We start from the raw sequence: 22,320 nt of genomic DNA, 5'->3' as shown, positions 1-22,320 counted from the left end.
AGCCATCTGATCTTTGACAAACTTGACAAAAACAAGAAATGGGGAAAGGATTCCCTATTTAATAAATGGTACTGGGAAAATTGGCTAGCCATGAGTAGAAAGCTGAAACTGGATCCTTTCCTTACTCCTTATACGAAAATTAATTCAAGATGGATTACAGACTTAAACGTTAAACCTAATACCATAAAAACCCTAGAAGAAAACCTAGGTAATACCATTCAGGACATAGGCATGGGCAAGGACTTCATGTCTAAAACACCAAAAGCAACGGCAACAAAAGCCAAAATTGACAAATGGTATCTAATTAAACTAAAGACCTTCTGCACAGCAAAAGAAACTACCATCAGAGTGAATAGGCAACCTACAGAATGGGAGAAAATTTTTGCAATCTACTCATCTGACAAAGGGCTAATATCCTGAACCTACAAAGAACCCAAACAAATTTACAAGAAAAAAACAAACAACCCCATCAAAAAGTGTGCAAAGGATATGAACAGACATTTCTCAAAAGAAGACATGCATACAGCCAACAGGCACATGAAAAAATGCTCATCATCACTGGCCACCAGAGAAATGCAAATCAAAACCACAATGAGATACCATCTCACACCAGTTAGAATGTCATTAAAAAGTCAGAAAACAACAGGTGCTGGAGAGGATGTGGAGAAACAGAAACACTTTTACACTGTTGGTGGGACTGTAAACTAGTTCAACCATTATGGAAAACAGTATGGCGATTCCTCAAGGATCTAGAACTAGATGTACCATATGACCCAGCCACCCCATTACTGGGTATATACCCAAAGGATTATAAATCATGCTGCTATAAAGACACATGCACACGTATGTTTATTGTGGCACTATTCACAATAGCAAAGACTTGGAATCAACCCAAATGTCCATCAGTGACAGACTGGATGAAGAAAATGTGGCACATATGCACCATGGAATACTATGCAGCCATAAAAAAGGATGAGTTTGTGTCCTTTGTAGGGATATGGATGCAGCTGGAAACCATCATTCTCAGCAAACTATCACAAGAACAGAAAACCAAACACCGCATGTTCTCACTCATAGGTGGGAACTGAACAATGAGGTCACTTGGACTCGGGAAGGGGAACATCACACACTGAGGCCTATTATGGGGAGGGGGGTTGGGGGAAGGATTGCATTGGGAGTTATACCTGATGTAAATGATGAGTTGATAGGTGCTGACGAGTTGATGGGTGCAGCACACCAACATGGCACAAGTATACATATGTAAGAAACCTGCACATTATGCACATGTACCCTAGAACTTAAAGTATAATAATAAAAAAATAATAATAATAAAATAAAAATAAAAACAATAGAGAAAATACATTGCAAGGTTGCAAGGGGCAGGCTAGCAAGGGAGGAAAGAGAGGAGCTGACTGCAAGGAGACAAAGGCTTGCTGGGAATTTTATAGGATGGTGCTTGTGCTGGAGAGGGCTATATGCAGTACTGATAATGTCAAGGTTGAAGGAGCTAACTTGTATTTTTCTATCAGCCGAGGGACTGGTGATAAGTCAGGTGCAGAAGGATTGTGAGTTATTTGTGTGGGAGGGCTCTAAGTCCTGGACCATGAAAAAGATAGATTTATATCTTATCTCCTTTATCTTTTTGCTGTCCTGTGTTCCCATCAGTCTGAATCCTTTTTGTTATTAGTACTCCACATATATCTATAAGAGAATATTTTATTAAATGTAACTGTAAGAGAAGACTTATTGTAGGAATTCACTTGCAAGATTAGGAAGACTAAGACTTCAATGATCTGTTATCTGCAAGTTGGGGAAACATGAAAGCCAGTGGTATAATTCAGTCTGAGTCTGAAGGCCCAAGAACCAGGAGCACTGAGGTGCGAGAGCAGAAGAAGATAGATGTCCCAGCTCAGAGAGAGACAGTGAATTTATGATATTTAGATCCTCAAGAAATTGAATGATGCCCACCCACATTGGAGAGGGTGATCTTCTTTACTCAATCTACTGATTCAAATGCTAACATTCTCCAGAAACACCTGCACAGATGTACCCAGAAATAATGTTTAATCAGCTTTCTGGACATCCCTTAGCCCAGTCAAGTTGACATATAAAATTAGCCATTACACCAGCAGAAGAGAAGTAGCTTATTTAAGAGGTGAACATGTGAGAAGTAATTAAAAAGGATCAACTCAGCTCTTTCCAGGAGGAACCTGTGGCTGCCTATTTATGGCAATGGCTAGGTTTATAAGTCTGTGTAATTTGGGGGTAAAATACAAGCAAGTCTATTTGATTATAAACCTAAAGTCATATTCTATCCCAGACTTTCTCCTGCATCTTACCCTCAATGGTTCTTGGGAGTATTCCTTATAGCTACCTGAAATCTGAAATTTCCTTCCCTGTCCTTTTGATTTGAGGTGGATTTCAAAATTACATATAAAACAAACAAGATAAAATACTAGTAAGTAGAAAAACAGAAGAGAAGAATAAAAAGTTAGAAAAAATAGAATAAAGCGAGTTGATTCTTTATTCATTCATTTGACGCATGCTTTTTGCGACTCCACTGTGTCAGGTTCTATTCTCTGTTGGGCTGTATAACAAAAGACAGACAGGGTTCCTTCATCATGGACTTTATTGAGCACATACACAGGACCATGAGATCCTACACGTTTTTGTAGAAGTAAGAGGCAAAGTGTGTACTGATCTTAAAACAATAGTTCAAGAAAAGAAAAATCATGATCAATAAACATGATGTGTGGAAATTTTTGCCTACTCAAAGGACAGTTGAACAACTATGTGAGGTTCACTTCCACTCTTCCACTAGGATACTGAGCTTTGAATAATTTTAACTGCAGTCACAGAGAAGTACAACTATTTATTTTCAGTACTAAAGAGTTTCACAGAACTTTTTCTACTTATCTACCTGCCTCATTCACTTTCCCCATTAAAAAAAAAAAAATCTAAAATCTGTGACAGTTTTGACACAATGAACAGTAAAACCCTAAAGCAAATACTGCACTTTGGCTTGTTCTTAATATGTATTAGAATGAATCCCTTGCTTCTCTTTTCTTCCATTTCCTGCCATGTTTTTGTTGATTTTTAAAAGTGCTTTTTATTAATTTATCACTTATGCATCCTGGATCCTTTCAAAAAGGTACCAACTGATGTAAGATGGTTATTTAACTTTTCAGAACACATTGGGGGCTTAGCATTTCATCTCTTCATCTAATTTCTGACTTGTCATTAAAACTGATTCTGAACAATCACTTCTGACTCCCAACAATCTTCAGCATTTGACGTTGTAAATATTTCTTCCTTGTATAATTTAAACCTCACGAGAGGCTAGAGATGAAATGTGGTCATTGACTTTTCATAACTTAGAAAAAAAAGAAGAAAGATATTTAGATTAAATAAAATGCTATGCTCGCCCTGTTGGAGCCATAGCAGCTAAAACAACATTCCAGATAAAGGAGTAAAACAGTCTCTGAAACCCAGGTTGCTTTTCCACTCTAGGATGTCATACGTTCATGACAACACCTGGACATAGTTCACAGTAATGTCTACAATTCTGATAATGGCTTCTAAGTGGTTTCCTAATGGAAACGAAGCCAATTTTCTTTTGTCTAGTCTGTGATTAAGGAAACTAAAACTGAAGTATAATACACAAATATGCCTCATATTAAAAATGAAGAACATCAACAATAAGAAAAAACAGAATCACAGCTCAGAGGGAGTGGTGAAGCCAAAAACGCAACTGTGTTGCAACATCTGGATAATCCAGACATTCTCAATAGTTGGCAATGAGAAAGCTCAGATAGCAGTCAGCATTACTGTTTCAACAGTGATGATCAGAAGCCTTGGCAGTTCAACAAATTCATTGCACTTTACCACAAATCTGCATTGTTTATTCTCAGCGGTAGCTCTCTTGCTCTAAAATCTTCATGGAATTTTGCTCTTTAACATCAAAAGTATTCAGCTAGCTATTTAAACTATTGGATTTTGTAGTAGTAATACAAAAACAGGCTAAATAAACCTAATGAATTTTGTTCTTAGAGGCCTAATATTAGTCACTGGCCAATTTTGAACAATTCAATAAGAATACAGTTATTGAAACATGGTGTATTCTGTGAAGCACCTTCTCCATGTTAACCCCAAACTTGTATCATTGAAAGTGGTTCAAAATCTCCATTTCAGTCATTTCCAAAGGGAATACCTTCCCGCAGAGCCCAACAGACCCAATATTACAGAATCTGTTCACATGGTTACTAATTGTTGTGTGTCTCTGGGATGTTTTTATCCATTTCCCAAATTCTTATGCTGTGCCATCTTCTTGGCCACTGTCTTTTGCTTCTGGTTGAATCAGGTCTTCTGGAAACTCAGTCTCAAAGATGAAGCAGATGCTAAATGACTGAGATATACCCATAGAGTTGGAACCTAAAGGCAGACACAAAAATATAAGGTGTGATTCATGCCCATCAAACCTATGAATTGTTTCTGCAATTAGGTTTTCATTTCCACTGAATAGCTCTACAATTCTTTGACAGCTGTGATTCCATTGACTTCAGGGTAGTTTAGCAATGGGAATTGGCTACAGTCTCAAGTCACCATCTGTTCAATCCTCATGTCCAGCTTTCTCCTGAGTGGCTTTACTTTCTGAAACCAATCAGCAGAATTGAAATATATGTTGTCATTTTACAGCATCAAGTTTGGTGAATCCATATCTCTGTCATAACAGTATAAAATTTTAGTTGAGGGTTTAAAGTTGTTGGTTGTTTAGTCATCTGATTTACCAAATTCTTTAATCTGAAAAAGCAGATCAAAGAACCTCTTTCAAATTTTTTCCTGACTTAATCATCCACCTATATTAAATACACAAAATTATATTTCAAGTTTTTTTAAAGTAAGTAGTACTAAGTATGCAGAACATTTACAGCCTTTATCACCTCCTCCATTAAAATGTGCAACAAACTAGTTTTTACAAAATTCAGAGCCCTAACTCTCTTGATGCTTGGGATAATTGAAACCAAGTTCACCAATGTACTCTTGTGACTCGTATTCATTACATACCTCTTCTTTTATTCCTTCATCATAGGTCTTCATATAATAATTGAATTCTACTTTTAGTGCAGACCAAAATGCTTTAATTTCTTATGGGAAGATAGGTTCACACATTCTATGTCAGTAGGTAGTGTTTATGTTTTGTAGCATCCTCAAGGTAAATGCATTTGACCTCATGTTGATTGTCCCTCTGAGGTGGTCAGACAAGTGAGTAGGGAAGAGCTGGTGTCATAGTGTGCTTTGGGCTGCCATAACAGATGACTGGGGACTGCATAACTTTATAAAGAAAAGGGATTTATCTGTCACAGTTCTGGAGTCTGGAAAGTCCAAGATCAAGGCACCGGCATCTGTGGTGTCTGGTGTCTGGTGAGGGCCTTCTTGCTGCCTGCTTACATGCCAAGTAAAAAGACAGGCAGAGACCAAAGTTATGTCCTTGTATGGCAGAAGAGTAGAAGAGAGTGAACCCACTCCCATGAACACTTTCTACTGTGGCAATATCTATTCATGAGGAAGGAAGCCTCATGACATAAAGACTTCTTATTAGGACCCAACTCCCAATGCTGTTGCATTGGGAATAAGTTTCCAACACAGACGTTTTGTGGGACATTCAGACCATAGCAGCTGGCTATTGGAACTGAGGTTCCTGTGAATGCCCTTGACGCATTGGTATCTGATTCTAAACTCTGAGGTCTGCTACTTTACAGAGCTGCAGAGGGGACACCAGGGGAACTAAATCAAAGCCATTCACAAATGGTTTCCTCCAGAGGTCCCTCCTTGTTTCTGCAGCTCCTTTTGGATTTGGATAACTGTTTTTACATATCCCTTGTGTTCATATTTGGTAACTCGTTTGCCAGTGATTCTTCACCCTACTTTTCCCACTTGTTTTTGGTCCCTGTATGTATATCATGCTTTGTTGAATTGCTTAAAATCTCCTTGTAACTGAAACTAGCCAGGATCCCATTTGGAACCTTGCTGTTCCTGCATGCTGGTGGTTACCCAAAGGGCCATTGTTTTACCCAGGAGAGGCGATGAGAGTCCTGACAGTGTCATGGGGAAGGGGTTGAGCTGAGGTAGGAGTGAGATGCAGATGGTTTCTAGCCATGTTCACTTCCCACTAAGGAAAAGCAGGCTTGTTTGTTTGTTTGCTTATTTATTAGTTTTTATTCTACTTGTGTCTGAGAAGTCAATATCTGAACAAACACTGTGAAGTTAAATTCAGACTGTTTTCTGTCTGGTGTTAAACCAAAACATATTTCTTTGGGTTTCCTAAAATAATACAACATATTAGGATAAGGAGGTTAAAAAACAAGTCTTTAGAGTCAGACAGGCCTAAGCCCGACCTGTCCCATCCCTTTCACTACTCCTCTGAAGCCATCAATGCTTAACCTAGGTCCTCAGCCCCTCTGTGTCAGTTTCTGTTGGCAAAATGGGGATAAAAGTAGCACCTACCTCAAAAAATGTTATGAACATTATGTGTAAAATCACATACAATGTATCAAGTCAAGTACATGGAATACTTATGATGATAACAACATACCACATTCTGTTGACCAGATTTTATTCTCTAACACTTTACATTAGATTTGCTCATTTAATCCTCACAGGTGCTATCTTTGTCTTTACTTTATAGATGAAGAAGCCGAGGTTAAGAAAGATGAATATATGTTACACAAGATCACAAAGCCAGCAAGGAAATGGGCTGGGGTTTGACACCAGATCTCTTTTATTCTGTAGCTTCTGTTCTAAAGATAGTGCTTTAGAACAGAAAAGTAAGGCATCCTGTAGAGCTTTCTATTAAGTGGTGAAGTGAAGGCAGACCTCTAGTGAGAAATTGAATCTGGAAGCCAATTTTCAGATAAGTGTACCAGGAGGAGAGTGCAAAAATTATTGGTGAGATATTTGAATTATCAAAAGCAGTCCTTCATTGCTATGAGTGTCCTTGATGCTTTGTGTGATTTTCTGCATTGATGAAACAGATATTGGGTGTCTACTCAGTACCAGGTGGTGTAAAGTACCATTGATACCAATAGAGATAATTGTTACCCCAACTCTCACCTTCCTTAGCCCCATTCCCTAAACCACATCTTTTACCATGGCTTTTTAGGGGACCCCATGAGCATTAGCTAAAAAGAAGTTTTCCAGAATGGTATACTAAGAAAAATTTCATTAGGACTTGGGCCTGGGATCAAATCATGCCAATAAAACCTGATGTTTGAATATCTTAAGACTTGGTTTTGTCAGATGTAAAATATGAAAAACTAGCAGGTAGTGAAACATCAGATCTCACCCCACTGTCCGGAGTCAAATCGTGTCCTCCCAAAAACACGTGTTGAAGTCCTAACCCACAGTACCTGCACAGGTGATCTTCTTTGGACGTAGGGTTTTTGCAGATTTGATTAAATTAATATGAGGTCATTACATTGTGCATTAATTTAATATGACTAGTGTCCTAACAAGGGAAAAATTTGAACACAGACACAGAAACACAGGAATACTATCGTGTGAATATACAAAGACATATAGACACAATGAGGGAAGGCCATGTGAAGATAGAGCCAGAGATTGGAGTGATACATCTACAAACCAAGGAATACCAAGGGCCGTTCGTCTACAGCCACCAGAGACTAGGAGAGAGGCCTGGAACAGATTCTCCCTCAGAATCTCCAGAAGAAATCAGCCCTCCCAACACCTTGATCTTGGACTTCTGGACTCCAGAACTGGGAAACAATAAATTTAGACTGTTTTAGGCCACAAATTTTGTGATACTTTGTTACAGGCGCAACAGGAAACTAATACACCTGCCAAGTAATGAAGTCAAGAAATAATTTCTTAGGAAATTTAAAATGATAGATGCTGGAGGAGAGAACCCGCTCTTAGGGGGCCTGCTGCATCAAATAATGGAAGCCAAGTCATGGTGAGTTGAAATCCAGTTCCTATTGGGGATTAGAAGGTTATCTGTTAACAACTTTCTCCCTTGGTCCAATTCTTTCTAGAGGAATGTAATCCTTACACCCACTAACCCACTGTTTTCAGCTTCTTCAATATGTGCAGTTGTCTTCACCCACCTGTCTTTTTTCTTTTTTCTGTTTATCTTTCTACACTACTTTTGTAGTCCACCTGTACCTCAATTCAAACTTCATCTACTTTCCACTATCCCTTATTACTTTAATTTAACTTGGGCACAGATATGCTGCTTCTGTGCCCAATAATTGACTTTGTTCTATTTGTCTTTAAACTTGGCCATGTGTAGGGGTCCCATCAACTCTCACATTTCACTCACTCCTTCTTGAAAAACCTGTTTCAACACTTCCGTAGATACAAAGAAGCTAGAAGCTTAGTTTTGTATCTAATGTGTTTTAAATAGTCCCTAAATGTTTCATTCTTTGTTGAAGAAAGAAGCTAAGGGAAGGGGAAATGAAAGTGCCTTTTCCAAATTAGGTGATTGGTGAATCTCAACAGACCCAAGACGGCTTGACAACAATAGTAACAGCCAGATTCAGACAAGCTGGCTTTGAATTCCCAAATCTCTGCTCTGGCACGGACTAGCTCAGTGCCCTTGCAGGAATTCCATAATTTCCATATGCCAAAATGGTCAGACTGTAAAATGAGGTAACAGTGCTGCCTGTCTTAAAGAATAGTTGGGCTGGGCACAGTGGCTCACGCCTGTAATCCCAGCACTTTGGGAGGCCAAGGTGGGCGGATAATCTGAGGTCAGGAGTTCTAAACTAGCCTGGCCAACATGATGAAACTCCATCTCTACTAAAAATACAAAAATTAGCTGGGTGTAGGGGCAGGGGCCTGTTATCCCAGCTACTCGGGAGGCTGAGGCAGGAGAACTGCCGGGAGGCAGAGGTTGCACTGAACTGAGACCATGCCATTACACTCCAGCCTGGGCGACAAGAGCAAAACTCCATCTCAAAACAAAACAACAAAAATGTTGGGAAGGTAAGAGGATTAGTAATGCATGTGTATTTTATGTCTGGTTGTTAGTAAGGTCTCAGTAAATGTTAGCTCTTTCTATTTGTCTCCTAGATTTTCGGCAAATATTTCATTTTTACAATAATGCATTCACACAGTTGTGTTCACTATTTGTTTAACTAAGACCTTTGCATACTTATTTTTATGCAGTCTCTTAATAAGAAATTAAAGCATAAAATTGAAATATAAATCTAATAAAAAACGGAATAAATTTTTAAAAATTCCATGCTAGTAAATTTTGATGGATTTTTTTTAACTGCTTGCTGCAGTTGATTTTATACCAGCATTTTATGAAGTATATTTTATTTTTTCTAAGAATTCAATTACATCAAATAGGTATACTAGTACAGGCTGATAGCTATACCTGGAAATAACAGTAAATTTTAAAAAGCTTTTTTTTTTTTAAAAAAAAAAAAACCTTTCAGAGTTACTGTCAAAGCTTTTCCTGTTTGTTGAGATTGTGCACTTTAGGAATGAAAAGAAAAATTGAAATATACTGGAGGGAAGTTATACTCATTGGCATGAAATATCGGAGAAAAGCATGCAAGGAAAGCAGTCCAATAAACCAAGGCAATTCTAGCTCTGGTCATTATACAAACTTAACATTACATTGTGGATATAAATGTCTGAGTGAGTAGTTGATTCCTGCTGCGATGGAGAAAATGTAAAGGGAGCTGATATGCTTTCAAATAGACAATCTTTAGTCCTAATTTGAATAAATTAGGCCCAGAGGGTTTTTATTTGTTTCCTTTGGTGAGGTTTTTTTTATTTTCTTCTTTTATTTATCTGGTTTTGGAGGGGGCTACTATATGATTTAGCAATTAAACGATTTAAGCTAATTGATGATTGAATGGAAAGATGAGTGGATCAATACATTTATAAAAGTCTGTTTTCTCCAAACATTCTAAAAGACAGATACCATATGTCTAGCATGTAATAGGCACTTGATAAACTATTTTGACTGACTAATTCAGTTTTATATATCCTTTCTTCTCCCAGATACCTGGTAAATTCTGCATCCAATAGGCATCAAAGTTGGTTGTTTGTGTACTGTCATTTGGCATGTATCTGTCTGATGCAAAGACAAAGTTACATGAGCCAGAGGCAATGTGAGCAGATTCTGATCATCAAGATCTACTCCCAAGAAAAGGTGAGGGTCAGGAGGTGGAAGTACTAAAGGAAAGAGGAAACTTCCCTCTTCCCACCACTTACTTTAATGGAGTAAGTCAAGCATAAGACTTTAAAATTAGAAGGAATGAATTTAGTGTCCATGTCTGTCACTTCCTTGCTATAAGATACTGGGCAATTTTCTTAGCTACCCAGAGTCTCATATTTTCTCACTTGTAAAAGGGGAAATATGCTTTCTCAGTGTTTTCCCAGTGGTGAGGATTCAATCAAAGAAATCTCATGAACGTGTGCATTAAACTTTAATGTGCTTTGCAGATATGAGACAATAACCACATCATCCACATCGGATGCAATAGAGAAGGTCAACTCTGTCAACTGTAAAAGCATAAAAGGTTAGAGACCATCCACAGACAACTGAGGTTTAGAGACCTGTGAACTTCATGACCATAGGACTCTGTTGAATGAACCTTTTAACCCTTTGTTTTTAAGCAGTTTGTATAATGTGAAATTAAATAGCAAAGCTTGACAGCAAAAGGAACAACAAAGGTATTTTTCAACATACTCAACCTCTTCCACAGTCATTCCTGTAACTCCCAATCATACTTTTACTAAGTAACAGAAAAGATGCTTTCTTCCTAGCAAAACCCAAACAGCCATGATCTGGACTGTTCCTGGAATCTCAGATGTTGTGTAAGATAGAAATGCATTATAAAACATGAGCTTGCCTCCCCTCAGTGCAGCTTTATTGCATATTTATGCCCGTAGTTCCTGGGTGCTTCTGAGGCAGGAGATATGCTTGTTTACCATTTGGACTGGTTCCATTTCCACTCACCTGTGTGGAGTTTAATCTGAGAACCCCCTTCTGAGCCCCTTAAAGCTTTTTTTTTTTTTTTTTTTTTTTTTGATACAGAAGGAGCCTGGGGAGTCTACATAAATCCAAAGACTCCACATCAGGCACTGGCAGGAAGAATGTGTTGAGCTATGAGGCTTTTCTAGACCTTGCAGGATCAAAAACACAAGGGTGATATAGCAAGTGCACAGTGTCACAAGAGACAGGCGCCAAATCACACATGCTAATCAGAATGCCTGAAGGTTGGCAGAATTCAGGCAGCAATTTCTCTTCCACCGATCTCCACTTGACTTTTCTTGGGAACCAACAGGGAGATGTTGGGTTTGACTATTAATGAGTCAGTACACACTTTATTGGTCCTAAAGCACATTTGTCATGGCAATTTACATGAGTTAGCACCATGTTTCTAAAGCTTACTATGGAATCTACCAAGCATTTGTTTTAATGAGCTAACACACCCAGAATGACTTATACTTTTTATGGTATTTATTACATATTGTCATAAACACTGTTAACTTAAATTATGGAACCATTTGCACACTAAAAGAAAAAACAAAGTGTTCATCATTAGAGCAAGAAAGAATCTTTAGAGACACCCACTCCAGCACTTTGTATTCTGTTGTATATAGAAGAAAATCTGGTGGCATTCTTTGTCTCATCTTAGCTAAAAGGAAATCTGAAGATCTGCAACTTGGCTGGGGTCCTGGAAGTCTGGGATGGGCAGGCAAGGACCACGGACTACAGTGGGTTAAATATAGGGACCTTCCATTGGGTAGAACCCACGAGAAAAACCGAACCCATCTTTAGATAAACAGGGAGCCAAGTTATCAATCCTTAATAACTAGGAAGGATAGTCCAAGTCATGGGAAAATTTAAGGATAATATACAGATTAACAGAACCTGGAGAGACTCCTGGAGTAGGCAAAACACAGCACCAGGCACGTTTCATGTTAGACTGTGCTCTTGGCTGTGTGGCAAGAAGCTCTGTCAACTTGGACTTAAGCTTTTCATAATAGTTACTAATTTCCTGGCTCTTAGTGTACATGTCCACTTGCAACTGGCATAAACTGGTTTTAAAGGCCATACTTTAATGTGATGTGTCTCTCTAGGATTTTCTGGAATGCGAATATTCATCATCTCCCACATTTCATTAATCTCTCACACTCAAAGCTCTTTCCTGATGATGCTGCCTTCCTGAGAGTTAATGTGAAATGGTGATTTAAGAGTGTAGACTCTGGTTCACCAACAAGCTATTTGTCCTTGGGACACTTGTTAACCTCTGTGTTGTAGGCAAATAACTCAACCTCTGTGCTGTAGGTAAACAGGCATAATAGTAATCTCTTTAGGGTTAGTGTGAGGATTGAGTTATAATATGCCAGGTCCTTAAAATAGTGCCTGGCAATTAATGAATGCTATTTAGGGGTTTCTAATATTTATTAATTTTAATTATGTATCATCCCTCCCCTATTGTCTAAGGCTAGCAATGTGCAGAGAAGCAAGCATGTAACAGTTTGGAGTAAAAAAACTTAACAGCATTTGATTTTCAGCTCAATGGGTTTTTTAAAAATTGTTTTTCATTTCGAAATAAGAGAACGCGACACATTGGTGTAAATAAGCAGAATCCCTTTGAATGCAAACTGATGCAGTTATGTTAAATTGGTGACTCAAATTACATAACATTGTTATTACTTTTTTCCACATTTTATTAAGACTATAAACCTTTGGATTGGAAAAAGTTCAATGAACCCCAAATTGAGTAAATGTAAAATTCAAAATCATACAAAACCAATCACTATATCATTTAGATATATATATATATATATGAATAAAAACAATAAGTAGGAAAGACAAGATTAATAAAAATTCAGGATTGCAGTTACCCCTGGGGAGAAGAATGGGGGACTCAAAGGCTTTAAGTATATTGGCAAATTTTTTCCCTCAAGTGACCTAAGGAGTAAATAAGTAGTATTATTATTCTTTAAATTGAATATGCAGAAAATATGTTTTTCAAGTATGCTAGATATCACAATAAATAGAAAATAAATTAATGAAGTTCATCCATTCTTTTTATGTGTTACTTATAATAACACAAGCCAGAAAGCTGGGAGTCATTCTTGACCACTCCCTCACCAAGCAAATCTAATTAATTATCACATTCTACTTCTCCCTACCTTCACTATCACAATCAGACCCAAGCCACCTTGACTGTCACCAAAAACACTGAAGTCCCTCCTGTCTCTTAAACCCCTGCTCTAATCCAATCTCCGGATAGCAGCCAAAGGAAACGCTTTAAACCTTAGCTCTCTTCAACTTGTCTATCTCTCCATCCCCTTTGCTATCAGAAGCAACAGAGTGACAAGTAAATTGCCCAAAGCCGCACAGCCAGGAAACAGCAGAGGCAGGACTTTGGGTGATATTGGGAAAGGCTTAGTCACTGCCTCACACAGGGTAATCTCTGGATAAAGGACAGATTTATTTCTCCTTGAATCACTATCTCACCTTCTTTGTCTGCTTACTTTTCCTTAACTCTGACCTCAAACCACAATTTCCAAGAAATGCCTTCCTAAGCCCCTGGCCCCACTGCAGCAAGTCTCCACTGTTTGTCCTCCCAGCACCTTGTACATTTCTAGTAACATCCCTCCTCCACTGGATTGTGACCTCCACAAAGGTAGGAGCCTCTTTTGCCCACCATCACAGTGCACATCATACACCCTTGCTCACTCTGGTACTCTCCATGTCCATCTCTCAGTGAAAATGATAGGTCACCAACTAGATCTCTCATCTTACATTCCAACAATAAGCAATCTGGTCTGCTGACCCTACCCACAGGGCTGTGTGTGAGACAGGTGGGCTGGGGAACAGAGATCAGCCCTGGCCCATGGAACTCAAGATAGCCTGCTCCATGGAAGGGACCTGGTGCCCAGGTAGAAATGAAAGTGACTTTGGACACCCACGACCTCAATCCCTGGAGCTAGTGAACAGGTCACAAATTAGTCCCTTCTGCCCCTGTTCTTTCAATCATATCCACTCCTCTCACTTGGAGAGGTGGAAGGCATCTGACGTCCACCCCAAGTATGCTGGGGCTACTAGTGACACAGACAAAGGTGGCCAAGCAAGATAAAGTCAGGGTAGGGGTGGGAGGGCAGGAGCAGGCATGGCCAAGGCTGTGGAGCTTCTCCAGAGAGCCAAATACGTTTGATCCTGCTGAGGTCTGGCTCTTTTCCTTGGCAGCACTGAATATGTTTACAATTACTGTCCATGATCTTTCTGCTCCACAATAGAGGAGCAGAAAGGGTACCTTCATGCTCCTCTGAATTCTTGTGTCCAGCACAGAGCATGACCAAGGGCGTACGTCCAAGAAATGGGTGATGCAGCCAGCCCCTGTGAGTCCTTCAGGTCTTACTCAGGTACTTCATTGAGAAGCCTTTATTCCTTGACACATTTCTTAGTTGTTTTGGTGCTCTTCACCATGGGACCACATAGCCTTGGTGCTTTGTATTGTGGGCTCAAAAGACATCTGCCGAATGAATGAATGGACACTTGCAGGCTGACTCTCTCCTGAACAGTTGCTAGGTCTAGTGCTCTCTGCCTGGAATCCTCTTTCCTCTTCATTTACCTGTTCAGTTTATTTCAACATTTGAGGGATTACTAGATGCTACACTCTTTTACTGGACTCAAGGGTCATTTCCTTCAGAAGGCCTTTCTGACTCTTTCCTTTAGGGCTCGTCTTCTCCATGGCTACTGTACCTAGGAGGACCTCTCTGCCCCAAGATCACGATGGTACCTTGAGCACAGAAACCATATTTGATTCATCTCTCTGTAGCCATCATGCGGCCATGCTTGGCACCAGTGTGGGTTCAGGAAACACCTACAGAAGACATTATCTTTTAGGAGAGAGACAACCACTGAAGCAGACTGATCCTGATTGGGATTCCAGCCCTGCACTTGATAGCATAGCCAAGTTCCTTTCTTCCTATTAGTTTTCTGGGTTAAAACAGCCTACTCAGCCTGGAAATGATGTCTAAACTATCTGGCAGAGTTGCCAGGATAGTCATTATCCCCTCAACCTCAGGAGACAGCAGGGCAGGATAGACTCCCTTAATATCTGGTACTTGGTACTCCAGATAGCTGAGAAAGGTGAGAGCAGGAGGAGAAGTTAGAGTAGAATTCATTCTTTTCTGCCCTAGTCTAAGGTTCTCCTTTCCCTCCACCATCAAAGTCACCTAGAAAACAGAGCCAAAAAACTAAATACTGATGTTTTATTTGGGGAGGTAAAAACTCAAGACATTATGAGTGAGAAGCAAGGGAGAAAGTAAGAGAAGAAATAATGGGAAGTAATACAAGATGATGTATTACCAGGCTGGGCACTGCTTCATGACAAGCCTTGAGGAGGCACAGCAGTTGTGCCCACCTGCTACTTGGGAAGTCTCCCCATAGACTGTGCTATTTTGGAGAAATGGAACTTTGCAGCAATTCATGGAAGGAAGGAAAGAAGGCGGAATTTATCTGCCTGGCAGTTAGCTGTCTCCCATTTTCCATTAGTCAAATTTTACCCCATAAGTATTAACTCTCCCACACTTCTAGGTTTGCTGGTGCCAAATTGGGATGTCAGATCTCATGCCCTGTGGTAGTGCATTTTATCCATGTCTTTAAAGTGGTGGGAAGAGACACAGACTCTATGCATATGGCCAACGAGTGCCAGGGAGGACCTGATATAGTACATATATCCTGTCCAGTACAGTCCAACATTGGTTTTCTCATTTTCTGGAAGAGAACACAAGGCATAGTGATCAAAGATCTTTCCCAAGGTCACATGGTTATTAAGTGGTAAATTTAGGATTTGAGTGCTGCCTGGCTCTGGAAACTGTGGAAGGCCAAGATAAAGAACTTGAATTTTATGTATCAGGCAAAGAAGTCGCTAAAGGGTTTTAAGCTTGAGAGGGACATGAAATAAAGAGCTTTTTAATGAAGCTCCCAATCTCTACTCTGCCCCACCTTCCTACCTGGCTAAACTCCAGTAGAAACAGGTGGCTGCAGAAGAGTTCGAGCATTGAAGACAAGTTTTGAGAAGTCCTGAGCTTCATTTGGGCTTCAAGTATTGCTCCATAATCTTCCTGTGTTCATCCAAGCCTCCACCTACCAAAGAGACAAGCTGGTCAGAGACAGATGTGATCTGGGTAGAAAAGCCAAAATGAGAAGAGACTGACCTAAAGACGAGGAGAAGGAGGACCATCCATCTCTTCATCCTCAGCCTATGCATCTGAAGATCTTGGCATCTGCTGATGAATCCTTTGGTGTTGCCTGAGGTGGTCAGATCTCATAAACTGTCAGCTGCACTGATCATATCTATGTGATCTATATCTGTTGTATATCCACATATTTCACCCAAGCGCATCAGAAGGGAAGAAAGGCCATGTATGTGTAGAGCCTCTTACTTTGGCAGCCTGGTGTGCCACCTGACACTGGCTTAGTTCCTCAGCCACCTGATCCATTTCAGCCTGGTATCAGCTGTACATGGGGACTGTGTGGGGTCCAGATCCACTTCAGGCCAGACAGGCGACCGGTCACCGCAGTGTCACAGGTGGGTGTCCGGAAACCACCACATCCAATATTGCCTTATGGATCAACTACTTCTAGTGAAGTTCTGAAAAACTTAAACAACAATTGCTTACTGATTTGTACCTTCATTACATTTCTGGAATTCAAGCATATAATAAAAATAAGCAAAAAAATACTTTGGCATTTTATAAAAACTAGACATATGTTCTAGGCCCATGCTATTATAATCAGGTCTTTTACTTACATGAGTGTCAGGTTGGCCATTCAAAATCATGTGGGGCAGGGGATAATTCTCTATTTTGTGGGAGTGACTATATAATGTATTATAGGACATCTAGCCTACCGAAGCCCTGCCCTCTAAACACCAGTAGTCCCCTTCTGTCCTTCATCATCATAATAAAAAAGCATCTCCCCAGATTTTCCAAATGCCCCATTGGGGGAATTATTGCCCTAGAAAGTATCCAGGAATGGGAGGCAGCTAATTGGTGGAGTGAAAGCCACACAGTGGGCAAGATTGCCCAGGAAGTTCAGAAAGAGTAATAAAAGACCAGGGACAAGGTTAAGTGAAATACAAACATTTAATAAATAGGAAACGGTAAGAAACAGCACGAAAAGACTGGAAACAGAAAGAGAACAAGTTTCAGGGCCAAAGGAGAAAGGAACAGAAAAGGGCAAATAACGTTTTCTCTAGAGGAGACGTCAATAGTGTCAAATGAAGCAGATAAATTAGGTGAAATGAGGAACTGATGTAAGTCTACTGAATTCGACAGTTAAGAAGTAATTTCTGAATTGTCCCAAAGTTGTCAGTGCTGCCTTTGTGGACTGAGAATGTATTGCAGCAAATTTGAAATTGGACATCAAAACTGGAGACACTGCATTGTCAAATCTTTCTGAAAGGGGGAGAGAGATGAGAATTACGATTGACATGACTCAGTGGATCAAGGCAATTGAATCTTAATTCACATTCCATCACATTTCCTTCAAGAAGTACCTTATCATTCCATACTTGTAAAATGTAAAAGCAATGCCTGGCTTCAATCAAACTCTAAAGAAATGTGTTTACTTGTTCATTTATTTGTTTTTAAAGCAAAAAAACCTTTCTGATTTAAACAAGTGAGACTTTCTTGAATAAATTCTACAGTGGGGAAGTGAACATGCATAGACCTCTCTTTTCCTCTTCTTGAAGTCCCTGGCAATATCTTTAAGTGTGGTCTGTGTACAGCTACAAACTACAGCTCATGTAAACAGTAGCATGTTTCTTTCTCTTTCCCCAACATTAGCGACTCTGACACTTCTTCTGTTTCTTTCCAGGAGACACAGGTCAATATTGCTGTGTCTGAAATCTCATTGCAGAGCTTCACTGGGGCTCTTCACAATAACTACACCTCTTTTCAGAAATGTCAACAATACCTGGGCTGTAAAGAATCTCTTTGCCAAAATGTGTCTTTAGTCTTAAAGTTGAATTGGTAAAGAATAGCATCCTCAGCATTTTACATTAAGAGTAGAAAACTTGAGCATGTTTATATGCCAAAGAGGGCAAGATAAAGAGGGGGAAGCTGATGGAACACGTGTTAAAATGATTCAATGATGAAATAAGGACCTCAAGACTGGAAGAAATTGAGCCAAAACTCTTAGGTAGAAGGAGACCTTGACCAGGCACGGTGGCTCACGCCTGTAATCCCAGCACTTTGGGAGACCAAGGCGGGCGGATCATGAGGTCAGGAGATCGAGACCATCCTGGCTAACACGGTGAAACCCCGTCTCTACTAAAAATACAAAAAATTAGCCGGGCATGATGGCAGGTGCCTGTAGTCCCAGCTATTTGGGAGGCTGAGGCAGGAGAATGGCGTGAACCCGGGAGGCGGAGGTTGCAGTGAGCGAGATCGCGCCACGGCACTCCAGCCTGGGCGACAGACCGAGACTCTGTCTCATAAAAAAAAAAAGAAGGAAAAAAGAAAGATATAATCACACCTCCAGGGAGTGGGGCTTGGAGGGTGAGATGGTGCTTTTTAGAAGCTCATATAAAAGGGCCATGTCACTTGGGATGCATTAGACTGCAAATAATAGATGTCCTAAGTAAACAATAAAGATTAAACAATAAAGATATTATTATCTCATTTAAGAAGAAATGTATCCAGATTTGTTTAATAATAATGTGAAACAGTGAATCGAATTATCTGAAAATGACCATAAAAACTCACTCTCAGTTGCTAGGAAAGCAGGCCAGCTGTCATGAGGGAATGCAGAGTGGTTGCTACCTTCTCTAAGTGGGTGGAACAGTAACCAGCCTAAGCATTCTGTGGAGTGTGACCATAGCCTCCCTTCCCCTAGCATTCCCAGACAATTTTTGTAAACTCGTCATTTTCAATAGATGATCCATGGTCCCTAAACCAGCAGCACCCATGTCACCTGGGAACACGTTAGACATGCAAATTCTCAGGGCCACCTCGGAACGCTGAATTAGAAGCCCTGGGGGTGGGGTTCAGTAATCTGTATTTTATCAAGCACTACAAGTTCATGCTAATGGTTAAAAGCCACTGCTGTGAACATCTGATACCCAAAATCCAGATGCAGGGACTAGATCATTGAGGGCTTCAAAAGCAATGAAAAGCACTTTACGGAGTCAAGCAGGAGAACAGTTCTGTGTGATACCAATACCATGCTGCCAGTAGCCACACCCCTGGACCCATTTCAAGTTAATTCTCAAATTCAATTAGGAAAAGCAAAGGTTGCTGATTTTTAGCAAATGTTGCACAAATTTGATCAATCACAAGGATATTCACAAGAGTATTGCAGAGACAATGCCCTAAAGGTCATGCTGATTCAGTTTTACCTGATAATTCGCCTCAATAATATAAATCTGAGAAGTATAGTAACAGAACACAAGACAGACCTAGACTGGCATCCGAGATCTATTTTTGACCATGTGTATCTTAACTTCTCTGAGATAACTTTACTCATAAAGCTCATACACACTGATCTCTTAAAGTTACTATAAGAGAAAGAGGATAACATACACTATACATAGTACAGTGTTTGATGTGTCAGAAGAGCTTAGTAAATGATGTGAAAATAGCTCATTGCTGTGTGGTTTTTGTTGTGAATCTTGTAGTTATTGGTGCCTGGGTGTGATATTGAAGATGTAAAGAGGAGGAATGATAATAGCTGAAGTGAATGTCTTAGAGCTTTCGTAAGAAGTACAGACTGGGAGAGGAGGACACATAAAAAGCTTCCAATGCTGGAGATGCTTAAAATAAATCTTGAAGAATGAGTAAGAGAGAGAAGAGGCTTGAGGAAAGGTGATTCAAAGTTGAGGACACAACGTGGATATTGGCATGGAGGCACAAACAACTCTGCCTTTTAGGGAATATCTAAGGAGTATGGTTTGGATGAAGAGTAGGACCGATGACAAAGAGAGGGATGAGATGAAATTGTAGGCTAAGCCAGGGTCCTGACATGAAGACCCTACTTGGTCTACCTAAGGAATTGGATATATATTTGAAGAAAATGTGAGGACTGGTGGGTTTTTAGCAGGAAAAAGAGATCTGCTTTCAAAACCCTATAGAAGCTAAAGGGAGGAGAATGTATAGAAATAAAGAAGAACTTGGTGTCAGAGGACTTGTTTGCAGTTTGTCATCATGAATCAGGAGAGCAAAATGAGGGCCTGAGAAAAGCCATGAGGGGAGAGTGAGCGATTACCCTAAGATATTTTAATTAAAAAAAAAGTTTTCTGACAGATAACAGAATCCTGATTATCAAGACTTCCCACATTAAGAAAAAAAGAATAAATGGAATGGACTCTGAACATGTCTTATGTGACTATCAATGTGCCAGGAACAAATGTGACTTGGTTCTTGAGTTTAACACCTTACAGCATCACAGGGAGAACAAGGCACACGTGCCATGCACTGTTAGGAAAAGTCAAATTAAGTATGTGCTAAATGCTAGTAGGTGTGCTTGAGACACAACTAAAGCAAGGTCTTGAAAGAACTATTCTGGCCCCAACCCCAGAGTCCCAGGATATAGTTTCAACTTTGTCATTGCCTTGGAGAGTGGTGACCTTCACTGTCCCATTTGGGTCTTATTTTTCTCCTTTATACAAATGACAAGATTGATTTGAATTGAAAAGATAAGAAAATGACCCAGGCAATGCTTCTCCAAACAGAGCTTATGCCTGCAAACTGTCATACTGAAAGTCACAGAATAGAAAATAGGTGTCATCTCCTGATAATAAATAATTCAGATACTATCCTTCTGTTGAAATAAATGTAGACATAATGACTTTTGCATATAATGGAAATATTCATACATTTTAAAGATGAAACACAAAGCTTCAAAGACGTATCTAGCTTGCAAGGTATAATAGACAGACTTCTAAGAGGGCCCTCAATGATTTACACCTCCTGGCATATACATCCTTTTGCATTTCCTGTCCCTTGAGTATATGCTAACCCTAGTCACAGAAAAAGAAATAATTAGTAGAGTGAACAGACAACCTGCAGGATGGGAGAAAATATTTGCAATCTATACATACAACGAGGGTCTTGATATAGTTTGGACCTGTGTCTCGCCCAAATCTCATGTCACAGTGTAATCCCCAAAGTTGGAGGTGGGGCCTGATGGAAGGTGATTTGTTCATGGACATGGTTTCTCATGAATGGTTTAATACCATCCCCTTTGTACTGTCCTCATGATAGTGAGTGAGTTATCATGAGATCTTGTCATTTTAAAAGTGTGTAACACCCCCCTCTGTCTCTTCCTTCTGATCCAGCCATGTTTGAAAGTTTCTTGAGGTCACCCCAGAAGCCAAGCAGATGCCAGCATAGTGCTTCCTTTACAGCCGCCAAACTGTGAGCTCATTAAACCTCTTTGCTTTATAAATTACCCAGTCTCAGGTATTTCTTTATAGAAATGTGAGAATGGACTAATATAGGTCTTATATCCAGAATTTACAAAAAACTCAAACAACTCAACAAAAAACCCCAAGTAATCTCATTAAAAGTGGGCTAAAGACATTAATAGACACTTTTTAAAAGGATACAAATGGCCAACGAGCATACGAAAAGATGTTTAACATCACTAATTATCTGAGAAATGCAAATTAAAATCACAATGAGATACCATTTTACACAAATCAGAATGGCTATTACTAAAAAGACAAAAAATAACAGATTTGTCAAAATTTTGGAGAAAAAGGAGCTCTTATACACTGTTGGTGGGAATGTAAATTAGTACAATCTCTATGGAAAATAGCATGGCTAGTTCTTAAACAACTAAAAATAGAACTATCATAGAATCTAGCAATTCTACTACTGAATATCCATCCAAAGGCAGGAAAAAATCATAAAAAGATACCTGCATTGGTATATTTTTCTTAGCACAATTCACAATAACAAAGATACAGAATCAACCTAAGTATACAACAATGGAAAATTAGATTAAATGAGGTATATATACCCAGTGAAATACTATTCATTCATAAAAAAGAATGTCTTTTACAGCGACATGCATGGAACTGAAAGCCATTATCTTAAGTGAAACAGCTCTGACACAGAAAGAAAAATACCAAACATTCTTGCTTGTAAGTGGGAGCTAAAGAATGTGTAAACATGGAAACAAAGAGTAAAATGATGGACAATAAAAACCTAGAGGGGTGCTGGGGTGGGAGGGGGGTCATGATGGGAGGTCACTTGGTGAGTTCAATGTGCATTGCTCCAGTGCAAGCCTTGACTTCACCACAACGAAATATA

At 39.6% G+C, this 22,320-nt stretch overlaps 1 long non-coding RNA gene across 1 annotated transcript in view; it reads right to left on the bottom strand.

The window, feature by feature from the left end:
• Positions 1-4,156: 4,156 nt before the first annotated feature.
• The window catches only part of LOC112625135, a 28,984-nt gene continuing 10,820 nt past the window's right edge, over positions 4,157-22,320 (bottom strand). The window contains exons 2-4 of the long non-coding RNA XR_003119533.1: positions 16,447-16,663; positions 16,015-16,147; positions 4,157-4,431 (exon numbers count right to left, since the gene is read on the bottom strand). This is a non-coding gene — a long non-coding RNA (uncharacterized LOC112625135). The remainder of the gene's footprint in view (positions 4,432-16,014; positions 16,148-16,446; positions 16,664-22,320) is intronic.

Source organism: Theropithecus gelada, chromosome 5, assembly GCF_003255815.1.
Source record: "Theropithecus gelada isolate Dixy chromosome 5, Tgel_1.0, whole genome shotgun sequence".
NCBI lineage: Eukaryota > Metazoa > Chordata > Mammalia > Primates > Cercopithecidae > Theropithecus > Theropithecus gelada.
Note: the sequence above shows the minus strand (reverse complement) of the source record. Positions and strands in the feature narration are given on the sequence as shown.